The 16,151-nt window shown below is 34.0% G+C and overlaps 1 pseudogene across 1 annotated transcript in view; it reads left to right on the forward strand.

Moving 5' to 3' along the window:
• The first annotated feature begins 2,797 nt into the window (after positions 1 to 2,797).
• Positions 2,798 to 16,151, forward strand: part of LOC308639541 (rab GDP dissociation inhibitor beta-like) — a 28,783-nt pseudogene continuing 15,429 nt past the window's right edge. The window contains exon 1 of the transcript in view: positions 2,798 to 2,850. The product of the transcript in view is annotated as a rab GDP dissociation inhibitor beta-like (transcript). The remainder of the gene's footprint in view (positions 2,851 to 16,151) is intronic.

The raw sequence follows: 16,151 nt of genomic DNA on the forward strand, positions 1-16,151 counted from the left end.
GTATTTAATTTGTTTTCTGATAGTCAGTATATAGTTAATGCTATAGTATCCCTTGAAGATGCTGGTAGGATTTCCCCTTCTTCTACTGTTTTCTCTTTGTTTTCCACTATACAAAGTTTAATCTGGGATAGAAAAGATCCATTCTTTATAGGACATATCAGGGCACATACAGGATTGGCTGGAGCCCTTAGTTTGGGGAATGATTTAGCAGATAAAACTACACACGACATACATATTTTCTCTACACTAGAAGAAGCTATAAATTTTCATAAACGCTTCCATGTCAATGCTAATACTTTACAAAAGCGTTTTAAAATAACTAAGGAACAAGCTAGACAAATAATAAAACAATGTCAAAATTGTGTGACCTTTTTACCACAAGTTAATCTTGGAGTCAATCCTAGAGGATTGATACCTAACCATATTTGGCAGATGGATGTCACACACTTGCCAGAATTTGGAAAATTAAAATATTTGCATGCTACAGTTGATACTTCTTCTGGATTTTTGATGGGCTCCCTTCATGCCGGAGAAAAAACTAAAGATGTTATAGCTCATTGCTTACAAAATTTTGCCACTGTGGGCATTCCAAAACAGTTAAAAACAGATAATGCCCCTGGTTATACTTCTACCTCTTTTAAACAATTTTGCTCATCATTTGGCATTACTCATATAACAGGAATCCCATACAATCCACAGGGACAAGGCATAGTTGAAAGAGCTCATCAAACTATTAAAATGTACTTATTAAAGCAAATAGACGGAATTAGGAAGGGGTATATATTCCCCAAAGATAAACTTAAAATAACCCTTTTTACTCTAAACTTTTTAAATTTGGATTCATCAGGACTTAGTGCTGCAGAAAGGCGTACGTGTCCAAAAAATGTACATAAGCCCAAGGTACTTTGGAAAGATATTCTAACAGGACAATGGAAAGGTCCTGACCCAGTAATTGTCTGGAGTTGGGGGTCTGTTTGTGTGTTTCCACAGGAAGAACAGCAGCCGATTTGGATTCCGGAGAGATTAACTAAAGTCCTGACCCAGTGATTGTCTGGAGTCGGGGGCCTGTTTGTGTATTTCCACAGGGAGAACAGCAGCCGATTTGGATTCCAGAGAGATTAACTAAAGCGATTTCTACAGACCAAAAAGAAGATGATTTGGCTCAAATCCATAACAGCTGATATCCAAAACTCCAATTTGGCTATCCTTACATCTGCGACAGAACCAGGAGGCTTTTTTCAATATCTATTTTATTATTGCCCTTTCCCATATCATGAAGTTCTATTTTGTTTTTTGAGCTCATACAGACCTAGGTTAATGTTTTGCTGATCAGTTCTATTTTTTTTTTTTGACTATAGAGTTTTTAAACATTGCAATGGAGATTTCACCTGTAAAAAGTTATAAGGCCTTTAGTATTATGTTATGTGTTGTATGTATTATATTATGTGTGCACACTTGTGTTTTGTGTTATATGTTTGAATGTACGTATGTACCTTTCCTTTTCATTATATTTAATAATTCTCTTCAAGATAATGTAAATTGTTAAGAAAATTGTTTTCTTTTAGTGCCTTCTGGAATGTTACATAATTTTTTCTTTAGCCATTATTGCCAGAATTCCTATCTTCATCCCAGTGCCGGTGAAGACAAAGATAAAACTAATCTACAGTTTCTGCAATAGCCATCACTGAATCGCTTGCAGAACTTGCCTAAACTATGTGTCACTTGTATGCATTGTGAACTCACTTGTATGCATTGTGACCTATCTGTTGGTGCAGCGACTTGTGGTAGTGTTGTGGTATTTTTACTGATGATGTCATTGGTGGTACAATTTTTCCAACAAGAGCCATCAATTGGCTTGGTGTATCTTCCTCCCTTCTGCTTGTCATGACAAAGACCTCTCCACAGGTGTGGCTGTATACTGGACTGGTAGTCAATGACGGGTAAGATCCAATTACAATGGTACCAACCTAAGACAGGAGGCTGATGCCCTGAGGTCAGCTCATCCGAAGACGGGTAAGGACCATATGTACTATTGGACAACCTAAGGCAGGCACGGTCCCTAAGCCACATGCTTGTTGTTTAAACAGAGAGGGGGAGATGTTGACAGCCACAGCCAAAGGGGCCCCAGCAAACTTCCAGCTGCCAGCAAACTTTCAGCTGCCGGCTAATGATTGGCTCACAGCGGCCCCAGCAACATCTAGCTGATTGGCTCCTCTGCGGTGACGTTCATTGTGCTGTTTCCCCGCCCTTCAGACTGCCAGCTGATGATTGGTTCACAGCGGCCCCAGCAACATCTAGCTGATTGGCTCCTCTGCGGTGACATTCATTGTGCTGTTTCCCTGCCCTTCAGACTGCCAGCTGATGATTGGCTCACAGCGGCCCCAGCAACAGCTAGCTGATTGGCTCCTCCACAGAGCTGCTCATTAGGGGACTTCTTTGGCTCCGCCCACGCGACCCAGCCAATCAGCCTCAAGAGCAGGAGGATTGTGGGAGGTGGTGAGGTTTGTGTGGGGGTGAGAGGCTTGGGGAAGCCGGTGGTGGCAGTTGGGCTCTGAGGGTTTTTTCCTGAGGAGCTGTTTTGTTTGGCATTTGTAGTTCTAAAAATAAAGTTAGTTTCTTTTGACAAGTGGCTCCTGGATTGTGCCCAGCCAGACTGCAGCATAAGATGATTACTCTTAAAGGAATTAGCCTCCTAGCTAGCCAAGTGTGTAGGCTTGAAAATGTCAAATGTCAAATGGGTCTCTACATCAGCTTCTCCAACTCTTTGGGAATGAAAACATGTCAAATTTCACTGAAGATGAGCATAGCTATTCTGCGAAAATGGTACACCAAGGCCAAATTCTTTTCAAGGTAATTTTATAAGATCCAAACTCTAAAAATTCATTATAAAACCTAAACATGTAAGTATTTTAAAAATCTCAATCCAAATGCATCCAGAATAAGTATATTTTCCCCTCAATCTAAAAAGTTGACCCATAGTAAAAAAGATAGATTAAGTAGTAAAACAATATTTGGCCTCATCTGACATTTTCAATCTTCACATGTTCAGGCATGGGATAGTGGGTTAGTGAAGTTATAGTATTTTCTTTTTGTTATAATTAGTAATGTTCCTTAAAATTGTAGCAGAAATTATTCTTTTGTCAAGCATCAATTATCCTTTGACCTCATATCTACAAAGCAACTGTACTTTGTGAGGAAATTACTATTTCCCTATGAATTATCTTTTTATTGAAATTTCTTCATATTTTTTTTTCTTAAAAGCTTTTTAAATAGAGATTTGGTAGAGTGAATGAATAGGATGAGATAACATTTGTAACTGGTCACCAATTCTGTCACTGTCTTCTGCTGAGTTCAAACATTAGTAGTGAAGTCTTCTAACATAATTGTATACTCCTGATTATCACAGAACATATGTCACTGCAAATTTTTATTTTGCAGCAAACTATAATTATTCATGTACAAACTTGTTCAAATGTATGTCTTCTTAGAAATGTAAAAAGGATAAAAGTAACAATATCAAATATAATATGCAAATAAAAGAAAGAAACCCTGTTATTTGAATAGATGAATATTGCTTATTTATTATTGAAATGGAATATTTATTTTATAGAAAGGCTAGAAAGGTATTGAATATATTTATACTGTGAAAATATAATCACAGGTTATTTATAGCTCAAAAACGTTAGCATTTACCCAGAATTGAACACTATTTGCCCTAGATCTTAAAGAGTCAATATTAATTTGGATTTAAAATGTAAAACTCAAATAATATAGAGCATTTATTATCCAAAAACAGGATAAGAAATTCATTTCATTAAAAAAATCTTCTTTGGACTAACCACTATTTTAACCACTGGTTTTGATCATTAAATGTTGTTTTTATGTCATGAAGGATGGACTACTAGTCATGATCTAAAAACATCTAGTCACCACCCAAAAAGAAGGTGATGAGGGTATAAGATAAGAGTAATAAATTACCATAGTAATCCTTATGAAATAATCTTAAGTATTCTACAGAAATATAGCAAATCCACCTTTCCCACTTTCTAAAATTGTAACTTTTCAGAAACATTGAGTATGAAGTTAGTAATGTGTCCATTTTTCTGGAAAGGCTGTTTCATAATCCACAACTGACACAGGATTTGGACCAAGGAATGATTCTCTAATAAGGATGATGAGAAATAGCCTCTACCGCTATTACTTTTATGATTCACCCCATTAGGTGAAGTTGTCTTTAAGTCTTCCCATAATTTTTTTTACTTCTTATAAAATATTTTTCATATTACTATGCATTGTATTTTCAAAATTGCAGGAAGACAGTCTCACTATTGCACAAAAATACATTTCATATTCAATTTTATCCAGAAATCTTGCTACATTTATATTAATTATAATCATTTGTTTGTACATCTTTGTTTTATGTAAAAGTACATTATTATCATCTGTGATTAATTAAATTTTATGCCTTCTTTATGTTCCTTATGCTTTTCATTTTCTTAATTTACAGCACAATGATAAATAGGAATAATGATAAGAGGCACATTTGCCTCTTTCCTGAAATTAAATAAATGCTTTCAGTTTTGTTGTATTTATGTATGATAGTTACTGTAGGGAATTTTTTAATTTATCCATTATAAGTATATAGAAATTGCCTTTCATTTCTACTTTACTAAAAATTTTTCTGATACTTTTGCATTCACCCCCATCTAAGTGCCTGATACCACAACATGGATGATTCATATATTCATTTATACACACACACACACACACACACACACACACACACACAATATTCATGAAATTTGTTATGAGCTGAATTGTGCCACCACCTACAAATAAAGATATTTTGAAGTCCTAACACCTAGTATTTGTGAATGTGATTGAATTTGAAGATAGGAATTTTTAAACATAAGTTTAAATAAGATAATTGGAGTGCTACCAAATCCAGAATGATTAAAGGGGCGATTAGGACACAAACATGTAGAGTGGAAATACCATATGCAATCACAGAATAACAGCCACCTACAAGCCAAGGAGATAGGCCCAAGTGGAAAAATAAAACTCCTCTAAGTTTAATCTTGGACTTCAATCCTCCAGAAATGTGAGAAAATAATTTCAGTTGATTAAACCACCCAGATTGTGGTACTCCATAACAGAAGTCCCAGAAAATTAATATGGATTTCTTGTGTAAAGGTTTGTCATATTTGCAGCCACATCAATGTTTATAGCAGCTCAACTCACAATAGCCAAGCTATGAAAAAAACCTAGGTGTTCTTCAAAGGATGAATATATAGATAAAATGTGGTATATATACATAACGGAATATTAGTCATAAAGAACAATGAAATAATGGCATTTTACAGTAAATGGATGGAATTGGAGATTTCATGCCAAGTGAAATAAGCCAATCTCCAAAAGCAAATGTTCTATCCAACTTGTGGATGCTAACCCAAAACAAAGGAGTTTGGGGAGGGGAATAATAAAAATCCATTGGATTAGACAAAGGGAAACAAAGGAAAGAGAGGAGGGCAAGAATAGGAAAGACAGTAGAATTAATTGGACATAACTTTCTTACCTTTGTATTTGAATACATGACCAAGGTAACTCTGCATCATGTACAACCACAATAGTGAAATCCTAAATAGAATAAGTTATACTCTATGTATATATAATTTGCCAAAATACATCTTTTTCATGTATAACTAAAAAGAACAAGTTTAAAAAACAATTTGTCACATCACCCTATTTTTAAAATTAAACCACTCTTTTATACCAAAATACTCAATAAAAATATCAATGTTGCACTTTACACTCAGAGACCCTACTGATAGATAGCCATGGAAGTATTCTCCCTTTGGGAGAATAAATAATATGCAGGTTTGTTTTCTTAAGAGATGTGATGATATATGTAATTCTACTATTTGATGACAAGTATTAGTGATTCACCATTATTGCTGAAATCAAGTACTATAATCCTTGCAACTTTGTCCCTCCCTTTGAATCTCTTTTGCATGTTTTGCTTTCTCAATGATATTTTATAGTTACATTGAATGATTCTGTTCATTCTATAGAATATTTGGAGAAAATAGTGTGAGAAGAGAGTAGAGGGAAAGGTATAAATTGTTGATAGAAAAAAAAACACAAAGCTAGAATTGTGTACTCTGAAAGTGTCCTTCAGAAGTGAAATGGAATTAATAACTTTATCAAACAAAACTTAAGTAAACGTAGGTCTGCCTCACAAGCAATATTAAAAGAAATTCTTCTTCTGAAAGAATATGATATAGTTCAGCAATACTAGAGGCATTACAATACCAAACTTCAAATTATATTACATAACTTTAGTAACAAAACTTGATGATTCTGACATAAAAACAGACTTATAGACTGATGGAACATAATAGAAGACTCAGAGATGAACCCACACAGATACAGTCATCTGATCCTTGACAAAAGTGCCCAAAACACACATTGGCAAAAAGAAAGTACTCTCAAAAAATGGTGCTGGGAAAACTAGATATCCAAATGTAGAAGAATTAAACTAGATCCTTATCTCTCATCCTACACACAACTCAACTCAAAATAGAACAAAGATCTAGGAATTTGACCAGATAATTTGCAAATTATAGAAGAAAGCACAGGATCAACATTCCAACATATGGCACAGGCAATGGCTTTTTAAATAGTATTCCTTAAGCTCAGGATATATTGCCAATAATTACTAAATTTAATGGCATCAAATTAAAAACACTTTGGCAAAAAAGAAACAAGCATAAAGAAAGAACCTATAAAACAGGAGAAAAATTTTTCCAGATACTCTTCTGACAGAGAATTAATATCTAGAATATATAAACAACTAATAACAACACCAAAGGGTATATAATCCAATCAATAAATAAGCAAATGAATTAAACAGATATTTCTCAAAAGAAGTACATGTGGTCAACAAATATAAGAAAAGATGCTCAAAATCTTTAGGGAAATGCAAATCAAAACTACATTGAGATTTCATCTTACTTGAGTTGGGATGGAAGCTGTTAGGAATAAAAATAACAATAAATACTGGAGAATATGTTGGAAGAAGGAAACACTTGTTACATTATTGTTGATACTGTAAATTAGTACACCCATTACGGAAATCATCTTGAAGATTCCTCAAAAGCCTAGGAATGGAACCACTGTATGATCAGGCCATATGACTCTTCAGTATTTATTCTAAAGAAAGAAAGCATACTATATTGATGCATATATACTCAGGTTTATAACAATAAAATTCATAATTTCCAAATTATGAAACCAATCTAGGTGCCTGTCAATGAATGAATGAATAAGGAATATATATATATATATATATATATATATATATATATATATATATATATATAAAATTAAATTTTATCCAGCCATAAAAATTGAAATTATGCCATTTCCTGGTAAATTTATGGAACTGGAGAACATCATACTAAGTGAAATAAGTGAAACTCAGAAAGTGAAGTGTGATTTAGAGCAAAATAAGAAAGAAAGAGGAGAGATTCCCACTAAAATCGGAAGGGTATCAGTAGACTAGAAGAAGGTGATTGAGAGGTATAGAGCAGGCAAGAGAAAGATGAGGTACTAGACAATTAAATTGACCAGATTATACTGTCATAGTACATTTATAAATGAATATGTAACAATGAATTCTACTGTTATGCATAATTATGATACATCAATAAAAAGAAAAAGAAGTATAATTATTTTTAGTATATTAATGTTACATTTTGTAACTTTGCTGAATTCATTTTATTCAACAGAACTATACAATTTCTAATTTTTATTATAGAATGCTTATTTGTTTATTTCAAATATTCTATTAATTTAACTTTCATTCCTTTTTTACTTTCAAGGTTTATTTTTTCTCATTTTTGACTTCTTTGAAGTTTTAAAGGATTTTTTATTGTTTGGGAATTTCCTATTTAGGAATAGTCTTGCTGTTGGGCTGGGGATGTGGCTCAAGTGGTAGCGTGCTCACCTGGCATGCATGCTGGCCCAGGTTCAATCCTCAGCACCTCCCCCTCCCTCCCTCCCTCCCCCCCCACTCTCTCTTTAAAAAATAATTTAGAAATAGTCTTGCTGTCTACACATAAAGACAGATTTATTCTTCCCTTCATATCTGGATTCTTTTCACTTCTTTTGCTGGCTTCATTGTACTTGCTAAGACTTCTAGTCCAATGATAATAGAAATGGCAAGAGCAGATATCCTTGCCTTTTTTTCACATTTGAGGGAAATGTGATATTCAGTCCTTTATTTAGTAAGTATTATTATAGCTGGGATATTTTATAAAAATCACTATATTGGGTTGATAATGTTCCCTTCTATTCCTAAGTTGTAAACAGCTTTTAATATAAAAAGTGTTTGAATATTATCAAATTATATTTTCTGTTTCCATTAAATTTCTTGCACATCATTCTATTAATATGAAGTACACTAATTAATTTTAAATGTTAAATTAATCTTTTATTCCTGGGATTCATCCATATATATTGGGTGTATAAGGGTGTATAATCCTTTTTATACAGTGCTAGATTGTATTTGTTATTTTTATAAGAGCTAAGAGCATTATTGAGATACAATTCACATACAAAATCTCTTCATTTTTTTTAAAATTTTTTTATTGGTTGTTCAAAACATTACATAGTTCTTGATATATCATATTTCACACTTTGATTCAAGTGGGTTATGAACTCCCATTTTTACCCCGTATACAGATTGCTGAGTCACATCAGTTACACTTCCACTGATTTACATATTGCCATACTAGTGTCTTTTGTATTCTGCTGCCTTTCCTATCCTCTACTATCCCCCCTCCCCTCCCCTCCCCTCCCCTCCTCTCTCTCTACCCCCTCTACTGTAATTCATTTCTCCTCCTTGTATTATTTTTCCCTTTCCCCTCACTTCCTCTTGTATATAATTTTGTATAACCCTGAGGGTCTCCTTCCATTTCCAAGCAATTTCCCTTCTCTCTCCCTGTCCCTCCCACCTCTCATCCCTGTTTAATGTTAGTCATCTTCTCATGCTCTTATTCCCTACTCTGTTCTTAGTTACTCTCCTTATATCAAAGAGGACATTTGGCATTTGTTTTTTAAGGATTGGCTAGCTTCACTTAGCATAATCTGCTCTAATGCCATCCATTTCCCTCCAAATTCTATAATTTTGTCATTTTTTAATGCAGAGTAATACTCCATTGTGTATAAATGCCACATTTTTTTATCCATTCATCTATTGAAGGGCATCTAGGTTGCTTCCACAGTCTTGCTATTGTGAATTGTACTGCTATGAACATCGATTTAGCAGTGTCCCTGTAGCATGCTGTTTTTAGGTCTTTAGGGAATAGACCCAGAAGGGGAATAGCTGGATCAAATGGTGGTTCCATTCCCAGCTTTCCAAGAAATCTCCATACTGCTTTCCAAATTGGTTGCACCAATTTGCAGTCCCACCAACAATGTACAAGTGTACCCTTTTCCAAACATCCTCGCCAGCACTTGTTGTTGTTTGACTTCTTAAAGGCTGCCAATCTTACTGGAGTGAGATGATATCTTAGGGTGGTTTTGATTTGCATTTCTCTGACTGCTAGGGATGGTGAGCATTTTTTCATGTACTTGTTGATTGATTGTATGTCCTCCTCTGAGAAGTGTCTGTTTAGGTCCTTGGCCCATTTGTTGATTGGGTTATTTGTTATCTTATTGTCTACTTTTTTGAGTTCTTTGTATACTCTAGATATTAGGGCTCTATCTGAAGTGTGAGGAGTAAAAATTTGTTCCCATGATGTTGGCTCCCTATTTACCTCTCTTATTGTTTCTTTTGCTGAGAAAAACCTTTTTAGTTTGAGCAAGTCCCATTTGTTGATTCTAGATATTAATTCTTGTGCTATGGGTGTCCTATTGAGGAATTTGGAGCCCGACCCCACAGTGTGTAGGTCGTAGCCAACTTTTTCTTCTATCAGATGCCTTGTCTCTGGTTTGATATCAAGGTCCTTGATCCATTTTGAGTTAACTTTTGTGCATGGCGAGAGAAAGGGATTCAGTTTCATTTTGTTGCATATGGATTTCCAGTTTTCCCAGCACCATTTGTTGAAGATGCTATCCTTCCTCCATTGCATGCTTTTAGCCCCTTTATCAAATATAAGAAAGTTGTAGTTTTGTGGGTTGGTTTCTGTGTCCTCTATTCTGTACAATTGGTCCACCCGCCTGTTTTGGTACCAATACCATACTGTTTTTGTTACTACTGCTCTGTAGTATAGTTTGAAGTCTGGTATCGCTATACCACCTGATTCACACTTCCTGCTTAGCATTGTTTTTGCTATTCTGGGTCTTTTATTTTTCCATATGAATTTCATGATTGCTTTCTCTATTTCTACAAGAAATGCCATTGGGATTTTGATTGGCATTGCATTAAACCTATAGAGAACTTTTGGTAATATCGCCATTTTGATGATGTTAGTTCTGCCTATCCATGAACAGGGTATATTTTTCCATCTTCTAAGGTCTTCTTCTATATCTCTCTTTAGGGTTCTGTAGTTGTCATTGTATAAGTCTTTTACCTCTTTTGTTAGGTTGATTCCCAAGTATTTTATTTTTGGGGGGGATATTGTGAATGGAGTAGTTGTCCTCATTTCCATTTCAGAGGATTTGTCGCTGATATACAGGAATGCATTTGATTTATGTGTGTTGATATTATATCCTGCCACTTTGCTGAATTCATTTATTAGCTCTAATAGTTTCTTTGTAGACCCTTTTGGGTCTGCTAGGTATAGAATCATGTCATCTGCAAATAGTGATAATTTAAGTTCTTCTTTTCCTATTTTTATGCCTTTAATTTCTTTCGTCTGTCTAATTGCTCTGGCCAGTGTTTCGAAAACTATGTTGAACAGAAGTGGTGAGAGAGGGCATCCCTGTCTTGTTCCAGAATTTAGAGGGAATGCCTTCAATTTTTCTCCATTCAGAATGATGCTAGCCTGTGGCTTAGCATAGATTGCTTTTACAATGTTGAGGTATGTTCCTGTTATCCCTATTTTTTCAAGAGTTTTGAACAAAAAGGGATGCTGTACTTTGTCGAATGCTTTTTCCGCATCTATCGAGATGATCATATGGTTCTTATTTTTAAGTCTATTGATGTGGTGGATAACATTTATTGATTTCCGTATATTGAACCAGCCTTGCATCCCAGGGATGAATCCTACTTGATCATGGTGTACAATTTTTTTGACATGATTTTATATCCGATTCGCCAGAATTTTATTGAGGATTTTTGCGTCTGGGTTCATTAGAGATATAGGTCTGTAGTTTTCTTTCTTTGAAGTATCTTTGTCTGGTTTAGGAATCAGTGTGATGTTGGCCTCGTAGAATGAATTTGGAAGTTCTCCCTCTTTTTCTATTTCCTGAAATAGCTTGAAAAGTATTGGTATTAGTTCCTCTTTAAAGGTTTTGTAAAACTCTGCTGTATACCCATCCGGTCCTGCGCTTTTCTTAGTTGGTAATCTTTTGATGGTTTCTTCTATTTCCTCAATTGATATTGGTCTGTTTAGGTTGTCTGTATCCTCCTGTCTCAATCTGGGCAGATCATATGACTTAAGAAATTTATCGATGCCTTCACTATCTTCTATTTTATTGGAGTATAATGATTCAAAATAATTTCTGATTATCTTCTGTATTTCTGAAGTGTCTGTTGTGATATTGCCTTTTTCATCCTGTATGCTAGTAATTTGAGTTCTCTCTCTTCTTCTCTTCATTAGCATGGCAAATGGTCTGTCGATCTTATTTATTTTTTCAAAGAACCAACTTTTAGTTTTATCAATTTTTTCAATTGTTTCTTTTGTTTCGATTTCATCAATTTCAGCTCTGATTTTAATTATTTCTTGCCTTCTCCTTCTTTTGCTGTTATTTTGCTCTTCTTTTTCTAGGATTTTGAGATGAAGTATGAGATCATTTATTTGTTGTTTTTTTCTTTTTTTAAGGAATGAACTCCATGCAATGAATTTTCCTCTTAGAACTGCTTTCAATGTGTCCCATAGATTCCGATATGTTTTGTCTGTGTTTTCATTTATGTCTAAGAATTTTTTAATTTCCTCCTTAATGTCTTCTATAACCCATTGATCATTCAGTAACCTGTTGTTCATTCTCCAAGTGATGCATGATTTTTCCTTCCTTCTTTTATCGTTGATTTTCAGTTTCATTCCATTATGGTCAGATAAGATGCATGGTATTATCTCTTTTTATTTTGTTTTCTTTTTGCGCTGGGGATTGAATCCAGGGATGAGAGGATGCTAGGCAAGTGCTCTGCCACTGAAATTAATTCACTGTGTTCTAGTGTATACAGAATTGTGTAATACCAATATCAATATCTTGTTTTAACACCACTTTAGCCTCATTTCAATTGGATTATTTGTCTTTTATGATTGAGTAATAAAGAGTTCTTTTTTATATATCCTACATAAATCTCCATATAATATATGTATTGCAAGTGATTTTTACCTTTCTGTGGATTATCTTTATGCTTTCTTGATGGAGTTCCTTGAAGCACAAAAGCTTTAATTTTGATGAAATCCAATTTATTCTTTTGGTTTTGTCACTTGTACTATTTCATTTTAAGAAATTATTATATACTCAACAGTGATGAATATTTACTCCTATGATTTCTACTATTTTCATACTTTTAGCTCTTATATTTGAGTTTTTCATCCAGTGTGAGTTAGCCTTTTTTATTGGAACATTATAGTTATACACAGTAGTTCAGTTCATTGACAAAATCATACATGCATGAAATTTGATTTCAACCCTCATATCCCCATTTTATTGCCCTCCTGCATCTCCCTATTCTTCCTCCCCCACTCTGCTGCTATTCCTTATGCCCATTTATTTATTTATTTATTTTGGACTGTTAATTTCTATGTATATATAAAGGTGAAATTCCCTGTGATATATTTATGTATGCATATAACATGATTTTGTTAAAGTTATTCCATAGGTCCTCCGTTTTCTTTCCTCCCCCCTACAGCTCTATTGAGTTAGCTTTTGTATATTATGTCATATAATGATCCAATTTCATTCTTTTGTATGTGGATATATAAAACTCCATCCATAATTGTGGACCTTTGCATCATCCTTGTAGGGTTTTTAAAAATATCTTTTGCTGAGGGCCATTGCCAAGTAGAAATGACACATCGAAATTTCCTTGCCAGCGTACCCCATGTTAAATGGACTTGCGTTGGAATTTCGCTGTTGACATTGCATGTGTGTTTGAGAAAGGTGACCCTGCTCAAGGATGAGGGTGGATCCAGGATTAGGGTGTATCCTGCAGGTTTGAGGAAGTATCCCGCTCCTTGGGTTTAGGGCATTCCAGGTTTAAGGCAAGTTTAAGGCATTCCCAGTTTAAGACAATACGGGTTTTAGGGAAGTTCGAGGTTGAAGATTATTGCTGCTGGGAATAGGGCGTTCCTGCTGCCTGAGCTCCCGTTGAGTTCTCGTGAGATTCAGAGAGTATTTGGAAAAAAGCCTCGTGGAGTAGGTGAATTGGGCAGCAGCTGAACTGGGATTTCCCCAGAACGTGTGTGTAGAGGCTGGTGTGAGTTCGGGAATAAAGAATTGCTGTTTGAATCTACAAGGTGTGTGGTGGCTCGTGATTCTGTGCCCAGCCAAGACATTGGCAATCTTTATTTTTATGTGGTGCTGAGAATCAAACCCAGTGCCTCATGCATGCTAGGCAAGCACTCTACCACTGAGCCACAACCCCAGTCCCTCTTGTAGTTTTTAACAATATTTTTATTATAATCACAAATGATTAGGATACTAACAAAATTGTAAAACTTTTGCATCTGATATTAGTATATGTGCAATTGCTTTCACTTCTTTAGAATTTCCTGGTACATGTTAGATTTTGATCTGTTTATTAAACACATTGTTAATCTTCATGCATCTGGTAGTTACTATATACATTTGCTAGCCTTGTTGTTATTTAATTTTTCATCTGAATCTTCATGAATTTTCTTATAGTGTTATTACCTTTGTAAGCTCATATTCATTGGCCTATTAATAGGAAGAACATTTGTGTCAGATGTCTGGAGACAATAAAACTCTGGAAAACTTCATATGAAATGTTTATCTTGCAATGTTTCATAACATTTAGGCATTCTTAATTTGCATTTAAACCCTAATGAGGAACATATATTTGGTCATAGATTTTCAGGGTAAATTATTATAATTTCCATCAATGCTGAGCCTTAAAACATACAGAAAATACTACTTTCTTTAAGACGTGGCACTATTAGAAGTAATATATTTAATTTAGTAATTAGCTCTGTGAAGAGGATTTCAAGGCCCCTTTGTGTGTTCTCTAAGCTTTCTGCCTATAACAATTTTCTCTTGAAACTCTGACAAGTAACTCTAAATTTCACATGGGTCAACAAATGTACTTCTGTGTTTTCTGCTTGTAGTGTTGGGTTTAATTTCTCATAAAATATTTTACCATATTAGGTATGCATTTTTATTATTATAAAATATGCATAGTATAAAATTTACCATTTTATCCATTTAAAGTCTATAATTCTAGGCACTAAATACATTAGCATTGCTGTGAAAACATCAACAATTATTTCCAGAATTTTTCATCTTCTCCTATTGAAACTTAGTATACATTAAACACTAACTCCTAAATCTCCAGCCCCAGCCCCTAGCAATCAAATGTCTACTTTCTATGCCTATGAATTTAACAATTCTAGGTTTGCATATAAGTGGATCATATGATATTGATCCTCCTGTGGTCATGTTATTTCATTTAGCATAACGTCTTCAAGGTTGATACATATTGTAACATATGCAGGAATTTCTTTCCTTCTTAAGTCTGAATTGTATTCAATTTTATGCATACATAATATATACAATACCTATTTTATCCATCTGTTTATGAACTAATGGATTGTTTACACATTTTGGTTACAGTAAATATTGCTAATGTAAACATGAATTTACTAATATTTCTTTGTGTTCCTGCTTTCATATTTTTTGACAATAGCTGAAAGTAGAATTTCTGAGTTCAGATGGTAATTTACATTTGTAATTTTGTAACTGTCACACCTTTCTCCACAGTGGTTTCACCAGCAACATAACACATACAAAGGTTCCAGTTTCTCTACATTCCTGCTAACATGTGTTTTGTTTAGTAATAGTAATTCTAATGGGTGTTAAGTTATATCTTATAGTTTTAATAGTTTTAATTTTTATTTCTCTAATGAATGTTTTTCTAATGTAATGTTGAACATTGTTTCTTGTGTATATCATTGGTCACTATCATAATATCTTTGGAGACATGACCATTCAAGGCTTTTCACCATTTTTCAATCAGTTTTTTTTTTGTGATGTCATGATATAGGAAATGTGTACATACTCTGGATATCAATTCCTGAGCAAATGTATTATCTGCAAACATCTTCTGTTCTTTTGGTTAATTTTCACTGCGTTGATAGTGCTATTTAATATTAAAAGTTTTCTTTTTATTTTGATAAATTTATCTATTATTGCCTTTGCCTTTGGTATAAAATTCAATGAATTGTTGTTACATCCAATGACAAAACTTGTTTCCCATTTTTTTGAGTTTAATTACTTTTATTACTATCACACATTGGATCTATTTAAGTTTTATATATGTTATATGGTAAGGTTCCTATTTCACATTTCTATATGTGGATGTTCACGTCTCCAAAGTCATTTGTCAAAAAGAGTGTTCTTTCACTATCTGAGAAAGGCAAACTAAAGTCAACAACTACTTTTCTAGTAGTCAAATAACTCAGAAGAACGTAGATAAGGGATGGAATTGCTTTCTATCTTTTAAAAAATATTTTAGGATAACTTTAGTGTAGAGTGACTTACAGACACCATATAGTTTTTTTATTGCTAAGGAAAAGTTAGTGGTAAATATAAATTGTTAGAACTGCTCTTATTTGCCTTCTTCTGAACCCATTAATTATAGCAGTGATAATTTTATTTAGACATTTTACTTTTTATATTCCTGTATCATATTCTTACTGAAGAATGGGATGGGAAATTTTGTTGAAGTTATTAGTCTTTGTGATAGACTTGCTTCTGAACTATTCCACATAGATGATACAATTATGCATCCTACA

This window comes from Spermophilus citellus (assembly GCF_964194105.1).
Source record: "Spermophilus citellus genome assembly, chromosome: X".
Lineage (NCBI taxonomy): Eukaryota > Metazoa > Chordata > Mammalia > Rodentia > Sciuridae > Spermophilus > Spermophilus citellus.